Raw genomic sequence first — 19632 nt, forward strand, 5'->3', positions numbered from 1 at the left:
AAAAAAAGTGTATGTATCTCACACGTACAGAACCACACTATGCCCCAATTACTATTTTTTGTACCCCTAAAAGGCAGGATGAGGAGTAGGAGGAGTTTGGAAAAGGCAGCAAACTCAAATCTTCAGAAGTATGAGATGAACCCCAAAAACTTGGAAAGGTGGATCTCACATGTACCAACACAGACTATCCCGCAATTTAATTGTTTATACCCAAAGGTTTTTATTGAATAGCGGAATAGTAAATATGATCAAAAAAAGTGTATGTATCTCACACGTACAGAACCACACTAGGCCCCAATTACTATTTTTTGTACCCCTAAAAGGCAGGATGAGGAGTAGGAGGAGTTTGGAACAGGCAGCACCCTCAAATCTTCAGAAGTATGAGATGAACCCCAAAAACTTGGAAAGGTGGATCTCACACGTACAAACACAGACTATCCCGCAATTTAATTGTTTATACCCAAAGGTTTTTATTGAATAGTGGAATAGAAAATATGATCAAAAAAAGTGTATGTATCTCACACGTACAGAACCACACTAGGCCCCAATTACTATTTTTTGTACCCCTAAAAGGCAGGATGAGGAGTAGGAGGAGTTTGGAACAGGCAGCACCCTCAAATCTTCAGAAGTATGAGATGAACCCAGAAACTTGGAAAGCTGGATCTCACACGTACCAACACAGACTATCCCGCAATTTAATTGTTTATACCCAAAGGTTTTTATTGAATAGCGGAATAGAAAATATGATCAAAAAAAGTATATGTATCTCACACGTAAAGAACCACACTAGGCCCCAATTACTATTTTTTGTACCCCTAAAAGGCAGGATGAGGAATAGGAGGAGTTTGGAACAGGCAGCACCCTCAAATCATCAGAAGTATGAGATGAACCCCAAAAACTTGGAAAGGTGGATCTCACATGTACCAACACAGACTATCCCGCAATTTAATTGTTTATACCCAAAGGTTTTTATTGAATAGCGGAATAGAAAATATGATAAAAAAAGTGTATGTATCTCACACGTACAGAACCACACAAGGCCCCAATTACTATTTTTTTGTACCCCTAAAAGGCAGGATGAGGAGTAGGAGGAACTTGGAACAGGCAGCACCCTCAAATCTTCAGAAGTATGAGATGAACGCCAAAAACTTGGAAAGGTGGATCTCACACGTACCAACACAGACTATCCCGCAATTTAATTGTTTATACCCAAAGGTTTTTATTGAATAGCGGAATAGAAAATATGATAAAAAAAAGTGTATCTCACACGTACATAACCACACTAGGCCCCAATTACTATTTTTTGTACCCCTAAAAGGCAGAATGAGGAGTAGGAGGAGTTTGGAACATGCCACACCCTCAAATCTTCAGAAGTATGAGATGAACCCCAAAAACTTGGAAAGGTGGATCTCACACGTACCAACACAGACTATCCCACAAATTAATTGTTTATACCCAAAGGTTTTTATTGAATAGCGGAATAGAAAATATGATCAAAAAAAGTGTATGTATCTCACACGTACAGAACCAGACTAGGCCCCAATTACTATTTTTTGTACCCCCAAAGGCAGGATGAGGAGTAGGAGGAGTTTGGAACAGACAGCACCCTCAAATCTTCAGAAGTATGAGATGTACCCCAAAAACTTGGAAAGGTGGATCTCACACGTACCCACACAGACTATCCCGCAATTTAATTGTTTATACCCAAAGATTTTTATTGAATAGCGGAATAGAAAATATGATCAAAAAAAGTGTATGTATCTCACACGTAAAGAACCACACTAGGCCCCAATTACTATTTTTTGTACCCCTAAAAGGTAGGATGAGGAGTAGGAGGAGTTTGGAACAGGCAGCACCCTCAAATCTTCAGAAGTATGAGATGAACCCCAAAAACTTGGAAAGGTGGATCTCACACGTACCCACACAGACTATCCCACAATTTAATTGTTTATACCCAAAGGTTTTTATTGAATAGCGGAATAGAAAATATGATCAAAAAAGTGTATGTATCTCACACGTAAAGAACCACACTAGGCCCCAATTACTATTTTTTGTACCCCTAAAAGGCAGGATGAGGAGTAGGAGGAGTTTGGAACAGGCAGCACCCTCAAATCTTCAGAAGTATGAGATGAACCCCAAAATCATGGAAAGGTGGATCTCACATGTACCAACACAGACTATCCCGCAATTTAATTGTTTATACCCAAAGGTTTTTATTGAATAGCGGAATAGAAAATATGATCAAAAAAAGTGTATCTCACACGTACATAACCACACTAGGCCCCAATTACTATTTTTTGTACCCCTAAAAGGCAGAATGAGGAGTAGGAGGAGTTTGGAACATGCCACACCCTCAAATCTTCAGAAGTATGAGATGAACCCCAAAAAAATGGAAAGGTGGATCTCACACGTACCAACACAGACTATCCCGCAAATTAATTGTTTATACCCAAAGGTTTTTATTGAATAGCGGAATAGAAAATATGATAAAAAAAGTGTATGTATCTCACACCTACAGAACCACACTAGGCCCCAATTACTATTTTTTGTACCCCTAAAAGGCAGGATGAGGAGTAGGAGGAGTTTGGAACAGGCAGCACCCTCAAATCTTCAGAAGTATGAGATGAACCCAGAAACTTGGAAAGCTGGATCTCACACGTACCAACACAGACTATCCCGCAATTTAATTGTTTATACCCAAAGGTTTTTATTGAATAGCGGAATAGAAAATATGATCAAAAAAAGTATATGTATCTCACACGTAAAGAACCACACTAGGCCCCAATTACTATTTTTTGTACCCCTAAAAGGCAGGATGAGGAATAGGAGGAGTTTGGAACAGGCAGCACCCTCAAATCATCAGAAGTATGAGATGAACCCCAAAAACTTGGAAAGGTGGATCTCACATGTACCAACACAGACTATCCCGCAATTTAATTGTTTATACCCAAAGGTTTTTATTGAATAGCGGAATAGAAAATATGATAAAAAAAGTGTATGTATCTCACACGTACAGAACCACACTAGGCCCCAATTACTATTTTTTTGTACCCCTAAAAGGCAGGATGAGGAGTAGGAGGAGTTTGGAACAGGCAGCACCCTCAAATCTTCAGAAGTATGAGATGAACCCCAAAATCATGGAAAGGTGGATCTCACACGTACCAACACAGACTATCCCGCAATTTAATTGTTTATACCCAAAGGTTTTTATTGAATAGCGGAATAGAAAATATGATCAAAAAAAGTGTATCTCACACGTACATAACCACACTAGGCCCCAATTACTATTTTTTGTACCCCTAAAAGGCAGAATGAGGAGTAGGAGGAGTTTGGAACATGCCACACCCTCAAATCTTCAGAAGTATGAGATGAACCCCAAAAAAATGGAAAGGTGGATCTCACACGTACCAACACAGACTATCCCGCAAATTAATTGTTTATACCCAAAGGTTTTTATTGAATAGCGGAATAGAAAATATGATAAAAAAAGTGTATGTATCTCACACGTAAAGAACCACACTAGGCCCCAATTACTATTTTTTGTACCCCTAAAAGGCAGGATGAGGAGTAGGAGGAGTTTGGAACAGGCAGCACCCTCAAATCTTCAGAAGTATGAGATGAACCCCAAAAATTGGAAAGGTGTATCTCACACGTACCAACACAGACTATCCCGCAATTTAATTGTTTATACCCAAAGGTTTTTATTGAATAGCGGAATAGAAAATATTATCAAAAAACGGTGTATGTATCTCACACGTACAGAACCAGACTAGGCCCCAATTACTATTTTTTGTACCCCCAAAGGCAGGATGAGGAGTAGGAGGAGTTTGGAACAGGCAGCACCCTCAAATCTTCAGAAGTATGAGATGTACCCCAAAAACTTGGAAAGGTGGATCTCACACGTACCCACACAGACTATCCCGCAATTTAATTGTTTATACCCAAAGATTTTTATTGAATAGCGGAATAGAAAATATGATCAAAAAAAGTGTATGTATCTCACACGTAAAGAACCACACTAGGCCCCAATTACTATTTTTTGTACCCCTAAAAGGTAGGATGAGGAGTAGGAGGAGTTTGGAACAGGCAGCACCCTCAAATCTTCAGAAGTATGAGATGAACCCCAAAAACTTGGAAAGGTGGATCTCACACGTACCCACACAGACTATCCCACAATTTAATTGTTTATACCCAAAGGTTTTTATTGAATAGCGGAATAGAAAATATGATCAAAAAAGTGTATGTATCTCACACGTAAAGAACCACACTAGGCCCCAATTACTATTTTTTGTACCCCTAAAAGGCAGGATGAGGAGTAGGAGGAGTTTGGAACAGGCAGCACCCTCAAATCTTCAGAAGTATGAGATGAACCCCAAAATCATGGAAAGGTGGATCTCACATGTACCAACACAGACTATCCCGCAATTTAATTGTTTATACCCAAAGGTTTTTATTGAATAGCGGAATAGAAAATATGATCAAAAAAAGTGTATCTCACACGTACATAACCACACTAGGCCCCAATTACTATTTTTTGTACCCCTAAAAGGCAGAATGAGGAGTAGGAGGAGTTTGGAACATGCCACACCCTCAAATCTTCAGAAGTATGAGATGAACCCCAAAAAAATGGAAAGGTGGATCTCACACGTACCAACACAGACTATCCCGCAAATTAATTGTTTATACCCAAAGGTTTTTATTGAATAGCGGAATAGAAAATATGATAAAAAAAGTGTATGTATCTCACACCTACAGAACCACACTAGGCCCCAATTACTATTTTTTGTACCCCTAAAAGGCAGGATGAGGAGTAGGAGGAGTTTGGAACAGGCAGCACCCTCAAATCTTCAGAAGTATGAGATGAACCCCAAAAACTTGGAAAGGTGGATCTCACATGTACCAACACAGACTATCCCGCAATTTAATTGTTTATACCCAGAGGTTTTTATTGAATAGCGGAATAGTAAATATGATCAAAAAAAGTGTATGTATCTCACACGTACAGAACCACACTAGGCCCCAATTACTATTTTTTGTACCCCTAAAAGGCAGGATGAGGAGTAGGAGGAGTTTGGAAAAGGCAGCAAACTCAAATCTTCAGAAGTATGAGATGAACCCCAAAAACTTGGAAAGGTGGATCTCACATGTACCAACACAGACTATCCCGCAATTTAATTGTTTATACCCAGAGGTTTTTATTGAATAGCGGAATAGTAAATATGATCAAAAAAAGTGTATGTATCTCACACGTACAGAACCACACTAGGCCCCAATTACTATTTTTTGTACCCCTAAAAGGCAGGATGAGGAGTAGGAGGAGTTTGGAACAGGCAGCACCCTCAAATCTTCAGAAGTATGAGATGAACCCCAAAAACTTGGAAAGGTGGATCTCACACGTACAAACACAGACTATCCCGCAATTTAATTGTTTATACCCAAAGGTTTTTATTGAATAGTGGAATAGAAAATATGAACAAAAAAAGTGTATGTATCTCACACGTACAGAACCACACTAGGCCCCAATTACTATTTTTTGTACCCCTAAAAGGCAGGATGAGGAGTAGGAGGAGTTTGGAACAGGCAGCACCCTCAAATCTTCAGAAGTATGAGATGAACCCAGAAACTTGGAAAGCTGGATCTCACACGTACCAACACAGACTATCCCGCAATTTAATTGTTTATACCCAAAGGTTTTTATTGAATAGCGGAATAGAAAATATGATCAAAAAAAGTATATGTATCTCAAACGTAAAGAACCACACTAGGCCCCAATTACTATTTTTTGTACCCCTAAAAGGCAGGATGAGGAATAGGAGGAGTTTGGAACAGGCAGCACCCTCAAATCATCAGAAGTATGAGATGAACCCCAAAAACTTGGAAAGGTGGATCTCACATGTACCAACACAGACTATCCCGCAATTTAATTGTTTATACCCAAAGATTTTTATTGAATAGCGGAATAGAAAATATGATAAAAAAAGTGTATGTATCTCACACGTACAGAACCACACAAGGCCCCAATTACTATTTTTTTGTACCCCTAAAAGGCAGGATGAGGAGTAGGAGGAGCTTGGAACAGGCAGCACCCTCAAATCTTCAGAAGTATGAGATGAACGCCAAAAACTTGGAAAGGTGGATCTCACACGTACCAACACAGACTATCCCGCAATTTAATTGTTTATACCCAAAGGTTTTTATTGAATAGCGGAATAGAAAATATGATAAAAAAAAGTGTATCTCACACGTAAAGAACCACACTAGGCCCCGATTACTATTTTTTGTACCCCTAAAAGGCAGGATGAGGAGTAGGAGGAGTTTGGAACAGGCAGCACCCTCAAATCTTCAGAAGTATGAGATGAACGCCAAAAACTTGGAAAGGTGGATCTCACACGTACCAACACAGACTATCCCGCAATTTAATTGTTTATACCCAAAGGTTTTTATTGAATAGCGGAATAGAAAATATGATAAAAAAAAGTGTATCTCACACGTAAAGAACCACACTAGGCCCCGATTACTATTTTTTGTACCCCTAAAAGGCAGGATGAGGAGTAGGAGGAGTTTGGAACAGGCAGCACCCTCAAATCTTCAGAAGTATGAGATGAACCCCAAAAAAATGGAAAGGTGGATCTCACACGTACCAACACAGACTATCCCGCAAATTAATTGTTTATACCCAAAGGTTTTTATTGAATAGCGGAATAGAAAATATGATAAAAAAAGTGTATGTATCTCACACGTAAAGAACCACACTAGGCCCCAATTACTATTTTTTGTACCCCTAAAAGGCAGGATGAGGAGTAGGAGGAGTTTGGAACAGGCAGCACCCTCAAATCTTCAGAAGTATGAGATGAACCCCAAAAATTGGAAAGGTGTATCTCACACGTACCAACACAGACTATCCCGCAATTTAATTGTTTATACCCAAAGGTTTTTATTGAATAGCGGAATAGAAAATATTATCAAAAAACGGTGTATGTATCTCACACGTACAGAACCAGACTAGGCCCCAATTACTATTTTTTGTACCCCCAAAGGCAGGATGAGGAGTAGGAGGAGTTTGGAACAGGCAGCACCCTCAAATCTTCAGAAGTATGAGATGTACCCCAAAAACTTGGAAAGGTGGATCTCACACGTACCCACACAGACTATCCCGCAATTTAATTGTTTATACCCAAAGATTTTTATTGAATAGCGGAATAGAAAATATGATCAAAAAAAGTGTATGTATCTCACACGTAAAGAACCACACTAGGCCCCAATTACTATTTTTTGTACCCCTAAAAGGTAGGATGAGGAGTAGGAGGAGTTTGGAACAGGCAGCACCCTCAAATCTTCAGAAGTATGAGATGAACCCCAAAAACTTGGAAAGGTGGATCTCACACGTACCCACACAGACTATCCCACAATTTAATTGTTTATACCCAAAGGTTTTTATTGAATAGCGGAATAGAAAATATGATCAAAAAAGTGTATGTATCTCACACGTAAAGAACCACACTAGGCCCCAATTACTATTTTTTGTACCCCTAAAAGGCAGGATGAGGAGTAGGAGGAGTTTGGAACAGGCAGCACCCTCAAATCTTCAGAAGTATGAGATGAACCCCAAAATCATGGAAAGGTGGATCTCACATGTACCAACACAGACTATCCCGCAATTTAATTGTTTATACCCAAAGGTTTTTATTGAATAGCGGAATAGAAAATATGATCAAAAAAAGTGTATCTCACACGTACATAACCACACTAGGCCCCAATTACTATTTTTTGTACCCCTAAAAGGCAGAATGAGGAGTAGGAGGAGTTTGGAACATGCCACACCCTCAAATCTTCAGAAGTATGAGATGAACCCCAAAAAAATGGAAAGGTGGATCTCACACGTACCAACACAGACTATCCCGCAAATTAATTGTTTATACCCAAAGGTTTTTATTGAATAGCGGAATAGAAAATATGATAAAAAAAGTGTATGTATCTCACACCTACAGAACCACACTAGGCCCCAATTACTATTTTTTGTACCCCTAAAAGGCAGGATGAGGAGTAGGAGGAGTTTGGAACAGGCAGCACCCTCAAATCTTCAGAAGTATGAGATGAACCCCAAAAACTTGGAAAGGTGGATCTCACATGTACCAACACAGACTATCCCGCAATTTAATTGTTTATACCCAGAGGTTTTTATTGAATAGCGGAATAGTAAATATGATCAAAAAAAGTGTATGTATCTCACACGTACAGAACCACACTAGGCCCCAATTACTATTTTTTGTACCCCTAAAAGGCAGGATGAGGAGTAGGAGGAGTTTGGAAAAGGCAGCAAACTCAAATCTTCAGAAGTATGAGATGAACCCCAAAAACTTGGAAAGGTGGATCTCACATGTACCAACACAGACTATCCCGCAATTTAATTGTTTATACCCAGAGGTTTTTATTGAATAGCGGAATAGTAAATATGATCAAAAAAAGTGTATGTATCTCACACGTACAGAACCACACTAGGCCCCAATTACTATTTTTTGTACCCCTAAAAGGCAGGATGAGGAGTAGGAGGAGTTTGGAACAGGCAGCACCCTCAAATCTTCAGAAGTATGAGATGAACCCCAAAAACTTGGAAAGGTGGATCTCACACGTACAAACACAGACTATCCCGCAATTTAATTGTTTATACCCAAAGGTTTTTATTGAATAGTGGAATAGAAAATATGAACAAAAAAAGTGTATGTATCTCACACGTACAGAACCACACTAGGCCCCAATTACTATTTTTTGTACCCCTAAAAGGCAGGATGAGGAGTAGGAGGAGTTTGGAACAGGCAGCACCCTCAAATCTTCAGAAGTATGAGATGAACCCAGAAACTTGGAAAGCTGGATCTCACACGTACCAACACAGACTATCCCGCAATTTAATTGTTTATACCCAAAGGTTTTTATTGAATAGCGGAATAGAAAATATGATCAAAAAAAGTATATGTATCTCAAACGTAAAGAACCACACTAGGCCCCAATTACTATTTTTTGTACCCCTAAAAGGCAGGATGAGGAATAGGAGGAGTTTGGAACAGGCAGCACCCTCAAATCATCAGAAGTATGAGATGAACCCCAAAAACTTGGAAAGGTGGATCTCACATGTACCAACACAGACTATCCCGCAATTTAATTGTTTATACCCAAAGATTTTTATTGAATAGCGGAATAGAAAATATGATAAAAAAAGTGTATGTATCTCACACGTACAGAACCACACAAGGCCCCAATTACTATTTTTTTGTACCCCTAAAAGGCAGGATGAGGAGTAGGAGGAGCTTGGAACAGGCAGCACCCTCAAATCTTCAGAAGTATGAGATGAACGCCAAAAACTTGGAAAGGTGGATCTCACACGTACCAACACAGACTATCCCGCAATTTAATTGTTTATACCCAAAGGTTTTTATTGAATAGCGGAATAGAAAATATGATAAAAAAAAGTGTATCTCACACGTAAAGAACCACACTAGGCCCCGATTACTATTTTTTGTACCCCTAAAAGGCAGGATGAGGAGTAGGAGGAGTTTGGAACAGGCAGCACCCTCAAATCTTCAGAAGTATGAGATGAACCCCAAAAATTGGAAAGGTGTATCTCACACATACCAACACAGACTATCCCGCAATTTAATTGTTTATACCCAAAGGTTTTTATTGAATAGCGGAATAGAAAATATTATCAAAAAACGGTGTATGTATCTCACACGTACAGAACCAGACTAGGCCCCAATTACTATTTTTTGTACCCCCAAAGGCAGGATGAGGAGTAGGAGGAGTTTGGAACAGGCAGCACCCTCAAATCTTCAGAAGTATGAGATGTACCCCAAAAACTTGGAAAGGTGGATCTCACACGTACCCACACAGACTATCCCGCAATTTAATTGTTTATACCCAAAGATTTTTATTGAATAGCGGAATAGAAAATATGATCAAAAAAAGTGTATGTATCTCACACGTAAAGAACCACACTAGGCCCCAATTACTATTTTTTGTACCCCTAAAAGGTAGGATGAGGAGTAGGAGGAGTTTGGAACAGGCAGCACCCTCAAATCTTCAGAAGTATGAGATGAACCCCAAAAACTTGGAAAGGTGGATCTCACACGTACCCACACAGACTATCCCACAATTTAATTGTTTATACCCAAAGGTTTTTATTGAATAGCGGAATAGAAAATATGATCAAAAAAGTGTATGTATCTCACACGTAAAGAACCACACTAGGCCCCAATTACTATTTTTTGTACCCCTAAAAGGCAGGATGAGGAGTAGGAGGAGTTTGGAACAGGCAGCACCCTCAAATCTTCAGAAGTATGAGATGAACCCCAAAATCATGGAAAGGTGGATCTCACACGTACCAACACAGACTATCCCGCAAATTAATTGTTTATACCCAAAGGTTTTTATTGAATAGCGGAATAGAAAATATGATAAAAAAAGTGTATGTATCTCACACCTACAGAACCACACTAGGCCCCAATTACTATTTTTTGTACCCCTAAAAGGCAGGATGAGGAGTAGGAGGAGTTTGGAACAGGCAGCACCCTCAAATCTTCAGAAGTATGAGATGAACCCCAAAAATTGGAAAGGTGTATCTCACACGTACCAACACAGACTATCCCACAATTTAATTGTTTATACCCAAAGGTTTTTATTGAATAGCGGAATAGAAAATATTATCAAAAAACGGTGTATGTATCTCACACGTACAGAACCAGACTAGGCCCCAATTACTATTTTTTGTACCCCCAAAGGCAGGATGAGGAGTAGGAGGAGTTTGGAACAGGCAGCACCCTCAAATCTTCAGAAGTATGAGATGTACCCCAAAAACTTGGAAAGGTGGATCTCACACGTACCCACACAGACTATCCCGCAATTTAATTGTTTATACCCAAAGATTTTTATCGAATAGCGGAATAGAAAATATGATCAAAAAAAGTGTATGTATCTCACACGTAAAGAACCACACTAGGCCCCAATTACTATTTTTTGTACCCCTAAAAGGTAGGATGAGGAGTAGGAGGAGTTTGGAACAGGCAGCACCCTCAAATCTTCAGAAGTATGAGATGAACCCCAAAATCATGGAAAGGTGGATCTCACATGTACCAACACAGACTATCCCGCAATTTAATTGTTTATACCCAAAGGTTTTTATTGAATAGCGGAATAGAAAATATGATCAAAAAAAGTGTATCTCACACGTACATAACCACACTAGGCCCCAATTACTATTTTTTGTACCCCTAAAAGGCAGAATGAGGAGTAGGAGGAGTTTGGAACATGCCACACCCTCAAATCTTCAGAAGTATGAGATGAACCCCAAAAACTTGGAAAGGTGGATCTCACACGTACCAACACAGACTATCCCGCAGATTAATTGTTTATACCCAAAGGTTTTTATTGAATAGCGGAATAGAAAATATGATAAAAAAGTGTATGTATCTCACACCTACAGAACCACACTAGGCCCCAATTACTATTTTTTGTACCCCTAAAAGGCAGGATGAGGAGTAGGAGGAGTTTGGAACAGGCAGCACCCTCAAATCTTCAGAAGTATGAGATGAACCCCAAAAACTTGGAAAGGTGGATCTCACACGTACCCACACAGACTATCCCGCAATTTAATTGTTTATACCCAAAGGTTTTTATTGAATAGCGGAATAGAAAATATGATCAAAAAAAGTGTATGTATCTCACACGTAAAGAACCACACTAGGCCCCAATTACTATTTTTTGTACCCCTAAAAGGCAGGATGAGGAGTAGGAGGAGTTTGGAACAGGCAGCACCCTCAAATCTTCAGAAGTATGAGATGAACCCCAAAAATTGGAAAGGTGTATCTCACACGTACCAACACAGACTATCCCGCAATTTAATTGTTTATACCCAAAGGTTTTTATTGAATAGCGGAATAGAAAATATTATCAAAAAACGGTGTATGTATCTCACACGTACAGAACCAGACTAGGCCCCAATTACTATTTTTTGTACCCCCAAAGGCAGGATGAGGAGTAGGAGGAGTTGGGAAAAGGCAGCACCCTCAAATCCTCAGAAGTATGAGATGCACCCCACAAATTGGAAAGGTGTATCTCACACGTACCAACACAGACTATCCCGCAAATTAATTGTTTATACACAAAGGTTTTTATTGAATAGCGGAATAGAAAATATGATAAAAAAAGTGTATGTATCTCACACGTACAGAACCACACTAGGCCCCAATTACTATTTTTTGTACCCCTAAAAGTCAGGATGAGGAGTAGGAGGAGTTTGGAACAGGCAGCACCCTCAAATCTTCAGAAGTATGAGATGAACCCTAAAAACTTGGAAAGGTGGATCTCACACGTACCCACACAGACTATCCCGCAATTTAATTGTTTATACCCAAAGGTTTTTATTGAATAGCGGAATAGAAAATATGATCAAAAAAAGTGTATGTATCTCACACGTAAAGAACCACACTAGGCCCCAATTACTATTTTTTGTACCCCTAAAAGGCAGGATGAGGAGTAGGAGGAGTTTGGAACAGGCAGCACCCTCAAATCTTCAGAAGTATGAGATGAACCCCAAAAACTTGGAAAGGTGGATCTCACACGTACCCACACAGACTATCCCGCAATTTAATTGTTTATACCCAAAGGTTTTTATTGAATAGCGGAATAGAAAATATGATCAAAAAAAGTGTATGTATCTCACACGTAAAGAACCACACTAGGCCCCAATTACTATTTTTTGTACCCCTAAAAGGCAGGATGATGTAACGCTCCTGCGTTTTTGTAACAAGATGGATTTGCAGCTGCAGAAATCTCCACTCAGCAGTCATGTAGAGATGTGTTGAAATACCAATTCCAACTCCCAAGACTCATCACTGTGGCCTGCCTGATTCAGCATACAAATATACACACTCAATAAGATGTTCCTGGAGTGATAGATGTATATAGCAGTATAGTGGTGATGTGCTGAAGGGACAGGTATGAACAGTGACAGTAGATGGCAAGCACTTGAGAGAAATGTTCAGGAGAGTATAGATGGTAACAGGTAGGATGCAGATAGGTTAGCAATCATGTATGGTAGTAGGTGGTAGGATAGCAGATGACATACAGGAGAGACTAACCCAGTGCAAGGATAGATGTTAGTAGGCTCAAGAGCTAGCAATCTAAATAACAGTGCAGATGATAGGTTTAGTATTGCATAGAGAGTGACAGTCTTTAGTGAGCAATAGATATAGTGTAAGTAGGTTTTATGGAGGTTTCCCCTGCGGGGTACTTATCACTATAGAGTAGGTTAGTAGCGGGGTCCGGTAATGAGGAGTGATCCGGTAGCGAGATACAGGGATCAGGAGCGAGGTTCTGGTCTGTTCAAGGCAAAGGAAAGCAACTGGAGGTTCCGACAGCGAGACACACTAGCAAGCATGTGGACAGCCAAGCAGGTTGAACGAACGATGTGAGTGAGACCGCCGGCGGTTGAAATAGCTGCTCTGTGGCGCTCAGCAGTGACCTCATCGCTCTTAAAGGTATATGCGTACCACCTAAAGGGAAAGGTGGGACGCATTGAAAAGAAAGTAGTAAATAAGGGTACTAGAGGTACCAGAATCTTACAGTACCCCCCCTTAAGGCCGGCTCCGGAAGGCCTATAGTACTGGTTTCTCTGGGTATTTCGAGTGAAATCTTCGTATAAGCCTAGGTGCATGTACATCAGAGGTATCTAACCAGGTGTCGTCTTGGGGTCCATAGTTCTTCCATCTTATGAGATACTGGAGTCTTCCTCTATGGATGCGAGAATCCAAAATCTCTTTGATCTCATATTCTCCGCCTTCAACCTGTATAGGAGGTGGAGGCAAGATGGTAGGCCTTATTCCTTGGTTAGGAACGTGTGGCTTCAATAGCGACACATGGAAGATGGGATGGATCTTGAGATCTGCCGGTAAGGTGAGCTGTACTGCAGCTTTTCCAATAAGTTTCCTGATTGGGAAGGGTCCCAAGAATAAAGGTCCAAGCTTTTTGCTAGGGATCTTTAATCTTAAATTTTTTGTTGATAGCCAAACGAGGTCCCCAATAGCATACTGTGGAGAAGGTCTTCTACGAAGGTCGTAGTACTTTTTTTGTTGACTATGAGCGTGTGAGATGGTAGTATTAAGTAAACCCAGAGAGTCTTTTATTTGGGTAAGATAGTCTGAGGCTACTGGGTTACTTGAGGGAAGGATGCGTGGTGGAAGAAGAGAGGGATGTAACCCATAGTTCAAGTAGAACGGACTTTGTTTGGTAGTACTGTGGGTTGCGTTGTTGTAAGCAAATTCTGCTAGGGGAAGGAGATCCACCCAATCATCCTGTAGGTATGATGTGTAGCAACGTAGATATTGCTCAATGCACTGGTTGACTCTTTCAGTCTGTCCGTTGGTCTGAGGATGGTAGGGAGAAGTGAGCTTTCGCTCAATCCGTAGTATGTGACATAGTTCTTACATAGTTACATAGTTACATAGTAGGCGAGGTTGAATAAAGACAATAGTCCATCCAGTTCAACCTGTGTAGGTGTGTGTGACTGTAATCATCTAACATAGCCCTCAATCTCCTGATCCTTGAGATGTAAGTCTAAGAGTCTTTTGAAAGTCACCATACTACCCGCAGAAACCACCTCTTGTGGTAGACAATTCCACAATCTTGTAGCCCTAACAGTAAAGAACCCCCCACGTTGCCTGAGGTTAAAACGCTTCTCCTCTAATCGCATTGTATGTCCTCGAGTCCTCATGCAATTCCTTCGAATGAACAGCTTTTCTTCTAAGCTGAGATCCCCATTAAGATATTTATAAATTGCTATCATGTCCCCTCTCAGACGTCTTTTCTCCAGGGAAAATAAATCGAGCGATTGCAGCCGCTCTTCATAGGTAAGGTCCTCCAACCCCCTAATCAGTTTAGTTGCCCTTCTCTGGACTTTCTCCAGCTCCAACACATCCCTCCTGAGGACTGGCGACCAGAACTGGACAGAATACTCCAGATGCGGTCGGACCAGAGTTTTATAAAGTGGAAGGATTATAGTCTTATCTCTGGAATACATCCCTTTCTTTATGCATGCTAATATTCTGTTGGCTTTGGAAGCTGCCGCTTGGCATTGCATGCTGTTGCCTAATCTATCATCAACTAAGACTCCCAAATCTTTCTCCATTTTTGATTCCCCCAAGGGTTCCCCTCCTAACGTGTATTGTGTTTTTATGTTTTTGGTCCCCAAGTGCAAAACCTTACACTTCTCCACATTAAACCTCATTTGCCATGTCGTTGCCCACTCCGTAATTTTGTCCAGGTCATTCTGTAGGATATCTGCTTCATGCTGTGCAGTTATTGCCCTGGCCAATTTTGTGTCATCTGCAAAAACTGATAACGAACTACTGATCCCTTCCTCAATGCTGTTTATGAATAAATTGAACAAGGTTGGTCCCAGGACTGAGCCCTGGGGCACCCCGCTTACTACCTCAGACCAGTCTGAGTATGCGCTGTTTATTACTACCCTTTGGACACGGCCTTTTAGCCAATTCCGTATCCAAGAGCAAACCCTGCTGTCGATACCTGCAGACCTTATTTTATAAATTAAGCGCTTGTGGGGAACTGTATCAAACGCCTTAGCGAAATCCAAGTACACCACATCCACTGGTCTCCCCCTATCTAGCTCACAGCTCACTTCCTCGTAGAATGCTAAGAGATTGGTTTGACAAGAACGCCCATTTGTAAACCCGTGCTGGTTACTACTGATGATGTTGTTGTCTTTAGCATACTCTACGATATAGTCCCTTATCATCCCCTCCAAAAGTTTACATATTATTGATGTCAGACTGACAGGCCTATAATTTCCCGGGATATGTCTCTGGCCCTTTTTGAATATCGGAATCACGTTAGCCTTCCTCCAATCCCCTGGTACAACTCCTGTCCTAATACTGTCAGCAAAGATCAGGAACAGTGGTCTAGATATAACCATACTGAGTTCCTTGAGCACTCTCGGATGTACGCCATCCGGGCCTGGTGATTTGTTTGTGTTAAGTTTATCCAGTCTTTCCCTGATTTCCCCCTCTGTTAGCCATAGTGGCAAGTCCTGTGTATTACTACTAACCATACAGTCATGGTCAGTGTACCCTTCCTTTTCCTGCGTAAAGACTGACGAGAAAAAAGAATTCAGCACGGTTGCTTTTTCAGTGTCCTCTGTAACCATCCTCCCATCATCGTTAATTATGTGTGCAATATGCTCTGCCCTAGTTTTTTTGCTGTTGATATATTTAAAGAATTTCTTTGGGTTTTTTTTTACTATCCTCCGCTATTTGTCTCTCAAAGTTGATTTTAGCCATCTTGATTTCGTGTTTACACTTCTTATTTTCCTCCTTGTATTGCTGGAAGGCCGATACTGTGCCCTCTGATTTATATTTCTTGAAGGCCAATTTTTTTCCCCTAATAAGTTTTTTAACGCTACGGTTTAGCCAGCCAGGTTTGGCTTTGTCTCTTCTAAATTTATTCCCCATAGGAATGCACTGCAAGATGCCTTTGCTTAATATTGTTCTAAAGCATTCCCATTTTTCCTCTGTGGTCAGTGATCCCAGGGTTTGGTCCCAGTTTACCCTTTCCATCAATGAGTACAATTTTGGAAAGTCTGCCCTTCTGAAGTTTAGGGTTCTTATGTTCCCCACTTGCCTTTTTATATTGTTATTTATACTAAATGTGATCATCCTGTGATCGCTAGAGCCCAGGTTGTCCTGGACTCCTACCTCCGAGATTATGTCTGGGTCATTAGTGATCAATAGATCTCTTGCCAAAACTTGGAGATGAACTGTGAACCACGGTCAGATAAGAGAGTCTTTGGAATTCCATGTAACTTAAAGACATGTTTCACCAGTAGTTCCGCTGTTTGTTTGGATGAAGGTAATCTGCGAATAGCAACGAAATGTGCCATCTTTGTTAGATGGTCCACTGACACTAGAATGGTATTAAATCCTTTGGAAGGTGGCAGTTCTACTATAAAGTCCAAGGACACAACTTCCCATGGAGCCTGGGGTATTGGTAGACTGCATAGTAGACCGGATGGTTTTGTAGTGTCAATTTTGGACCTGGCACAGATGTTGCATGAAGAAACAAATTTCTGTACAGATGTCTTCATCTCAGGCCACCAAAACTGTCTGGTAAGCAAATTAAAAGTTTTCGTCATACCCATATGTCCTGCCATAGGCACATCATGTGACAATTCCAGGATCTTGGTACGCATAGTAGGGGGTATGTAGAGTTTGTCGTTGTAGTAGAGGAAGCCTTCTGCATCAGTACTTAGGTGTGGTGGAGGTGAATCCAATCCTATACTGTGCAAAATCTCTTCCTTCAAGGAACGGACAACCCCAATAATACGCTTGTAGGGTATTATAGGAACAGAAGGGATTTTGGCGTAATTATTTTCAGTTAATCGTGATAGCGCATCCGCTTTTTTATTCTTGTCTGCAGGCGTGTAGGTCACTAGGAAATTGAATCTTAGGAAGAACAGTGACCATCGTACCTGCCGGTGGGAGAGAGTTTTGTTAGTCTGAAGATATTGAAGATTTTTATGATCTGTATATATGATTATTGGTAATCGGGTACCTTCAAGTAGATGTCGCCAGTTTTCCAGAGCCAGTTTTATGGCAAGCAACTCCTTTTCACCCACTGGGTAATTTACCTCTGGGCTGCTTAATGATTTGGAGAAGAAGGCAACTGGATGGAGTGGTGAAGTATTTGTTGGTCGTTGGGAGAGAACTGCTCCTACTGCCATATTTGACGCATCTACTTCCAGAATATATTGGAGGGATGGGTCTGGATGGCGTAGTATGGGAGCAGAGGTAAAGCTTGATTTTAACAAGCGAAAAGCGCCACTTGCTTCATCTGACCATTTAAATGGTTTTTTTATACTTGTGAGCTGTGTGAGAGGTCTCACAATGGCAGAGAAGTTCTTGATGAACTTCCTATAGAAGTTTGAAAATCCAAGGAATCGCTGTAGAGCCTTGCGGGTGGTTGGTATAGGCCAATCCTGAATGCAGGATATCTTACTCATATCCATCTTGATTCCGGTTTTGGATATGATGTATCCTAGGAATAATACTTCTTCTTTATGGAATAGGCATTTTTTTAATTTCACGTATAGATTGTGTGTGAGTAGTCTGGATAACACAAGTCTTACATGTTTTATATGTTCAGACAAGGATCGTGAATAGATAAGTATATCGTCCAGATATACCACCACACAGACATCAAGTAAGTCTCTAAAGATGTCGTTTATGAATCGTTGGAAGGCTGCGGGAGCGTTACATAGCCCGAATGGCATTACAAGATATTCGAATAATCCGTATCTGGTTCTGAATGCTGTCTTCCACTCATCTCCATCACGGATTCGGATTAGATTGTATGTCCCTTTCAGGTCCAATTTTGAGAAGTAGGTAGCTCCACGCACTTGTTCAATGAGTTCAGGGATGAGCGGTAAAGGATAGCGATCCTTTACTGTGATGGCATTCAATTGCCTATAGTCGATAATAGGCCTAAGACTTGAGACCTTATTGCGGACAAAGAAATGTCCTGCAGCTGTGGAAGAAGTAGAGGGTCTAATAAACCCTTTTGCCAAATTCTCATCCAAGTATTCCTTGAGATGAGAAAGTTCATCCTGGGAAAGAGGATAAACATGACCAAAATGCAATTTGCTATTTGGGAGTAGATCGATAGTGCAATCGTAATCCCTATGGGGAGGCAATATTTGAGCGTTTTTCTCAAGAAAAACTTCGGACAGATCCTGATAGCATAGTGGTGCAATCTCATCTGACACCACAGACAGGATCTTTCCATAAGACGGGAGGTTACACGTAGTCTCGCAATAATAAGAAAGGAAGGTTAAGGTCCGTTTCTTCCAATCTATGGCTGGTTGATGTGTGTGTAACCAGGGAAGTCCCAAAACAATGGGAAAGTGGGGTGAAGATAATAGATCGAAGGTGGTGGTCTCCGTATGAGACTCGTTAGTAGTGACGAGAAGTGCTTGTGTCTGATTAGTGATTGGGCCAGAAGCTAACGGGATACCGTTAATAAGACTAATAGAGACAGGCTTAGGTTTTGAAATAATAGGTACTTTATTTAAAGTAGCAAAACGTATATCGATATAATTTCCGCAAGATCCTGTGTCGATCATGGCTTTAGTGGTAATCCTAGTCTGGTCCCACTGCAATGTCAAACGAACAAAAGGATAAGGGTTAGTAATTGAAGTTGTTAATCCCCCCAGGAGGACATGCGAGCACTCACCCTCTTTTTTGCGGGCAAGGGGACAGACGCTTATCATATGATCCGGGGATGCGCAGTACATGCAGAGATTACTGGATGGTCTCCTGGCTCGTTCAGTAGTTGATAAAGGTGGGCGTATGGTTCCTACCTCCATAGGAGTAGGGTCAACAGCGGCAATCCGAAAAGGACTGGACAATGGCATTCCCATTTTTTCAGCCTTTCTTTCTCGCAGCCGCCTGTCTATGTTGATACTGAGTTGTATCAAGGCATCCAGAGTGCCAGGTAAATCCGCTCGGGCGAGCTCGTCTTTAACGGCTTCTGATAGGCCGAGTCTGAATTGAGTTCGCAGAGATGTGTCATTCC

At 40.8% G+C, this 19632-nt stretch overlaps 1 protein-coding gene across 2 annotated transcripts in view; it reads left to right on the forward strand.

The window, feature by feature from the left end:
* Positions 1–19632, forward strand: part of REN (renin) — an 822085-nt gene that overhangs the window by 738124 nt on the left and 64329 nt on the right. The gene's annotated exons all lie outside the window — the stretch shown is intronic.

This window comes from Pelophylax lessonae, assembly GCF_965119305.1.
Source record: "Pelophylax lessonae genome assembly, chromosome: 2".
In the NCBI taxonomy this organism is placed as follows: domain Eukaryota; kingdom Metazoa; phylum Chordata; class Amphibia; order Anura; family Ranidae; genus Pelophylax; species Pelophylax lessonae.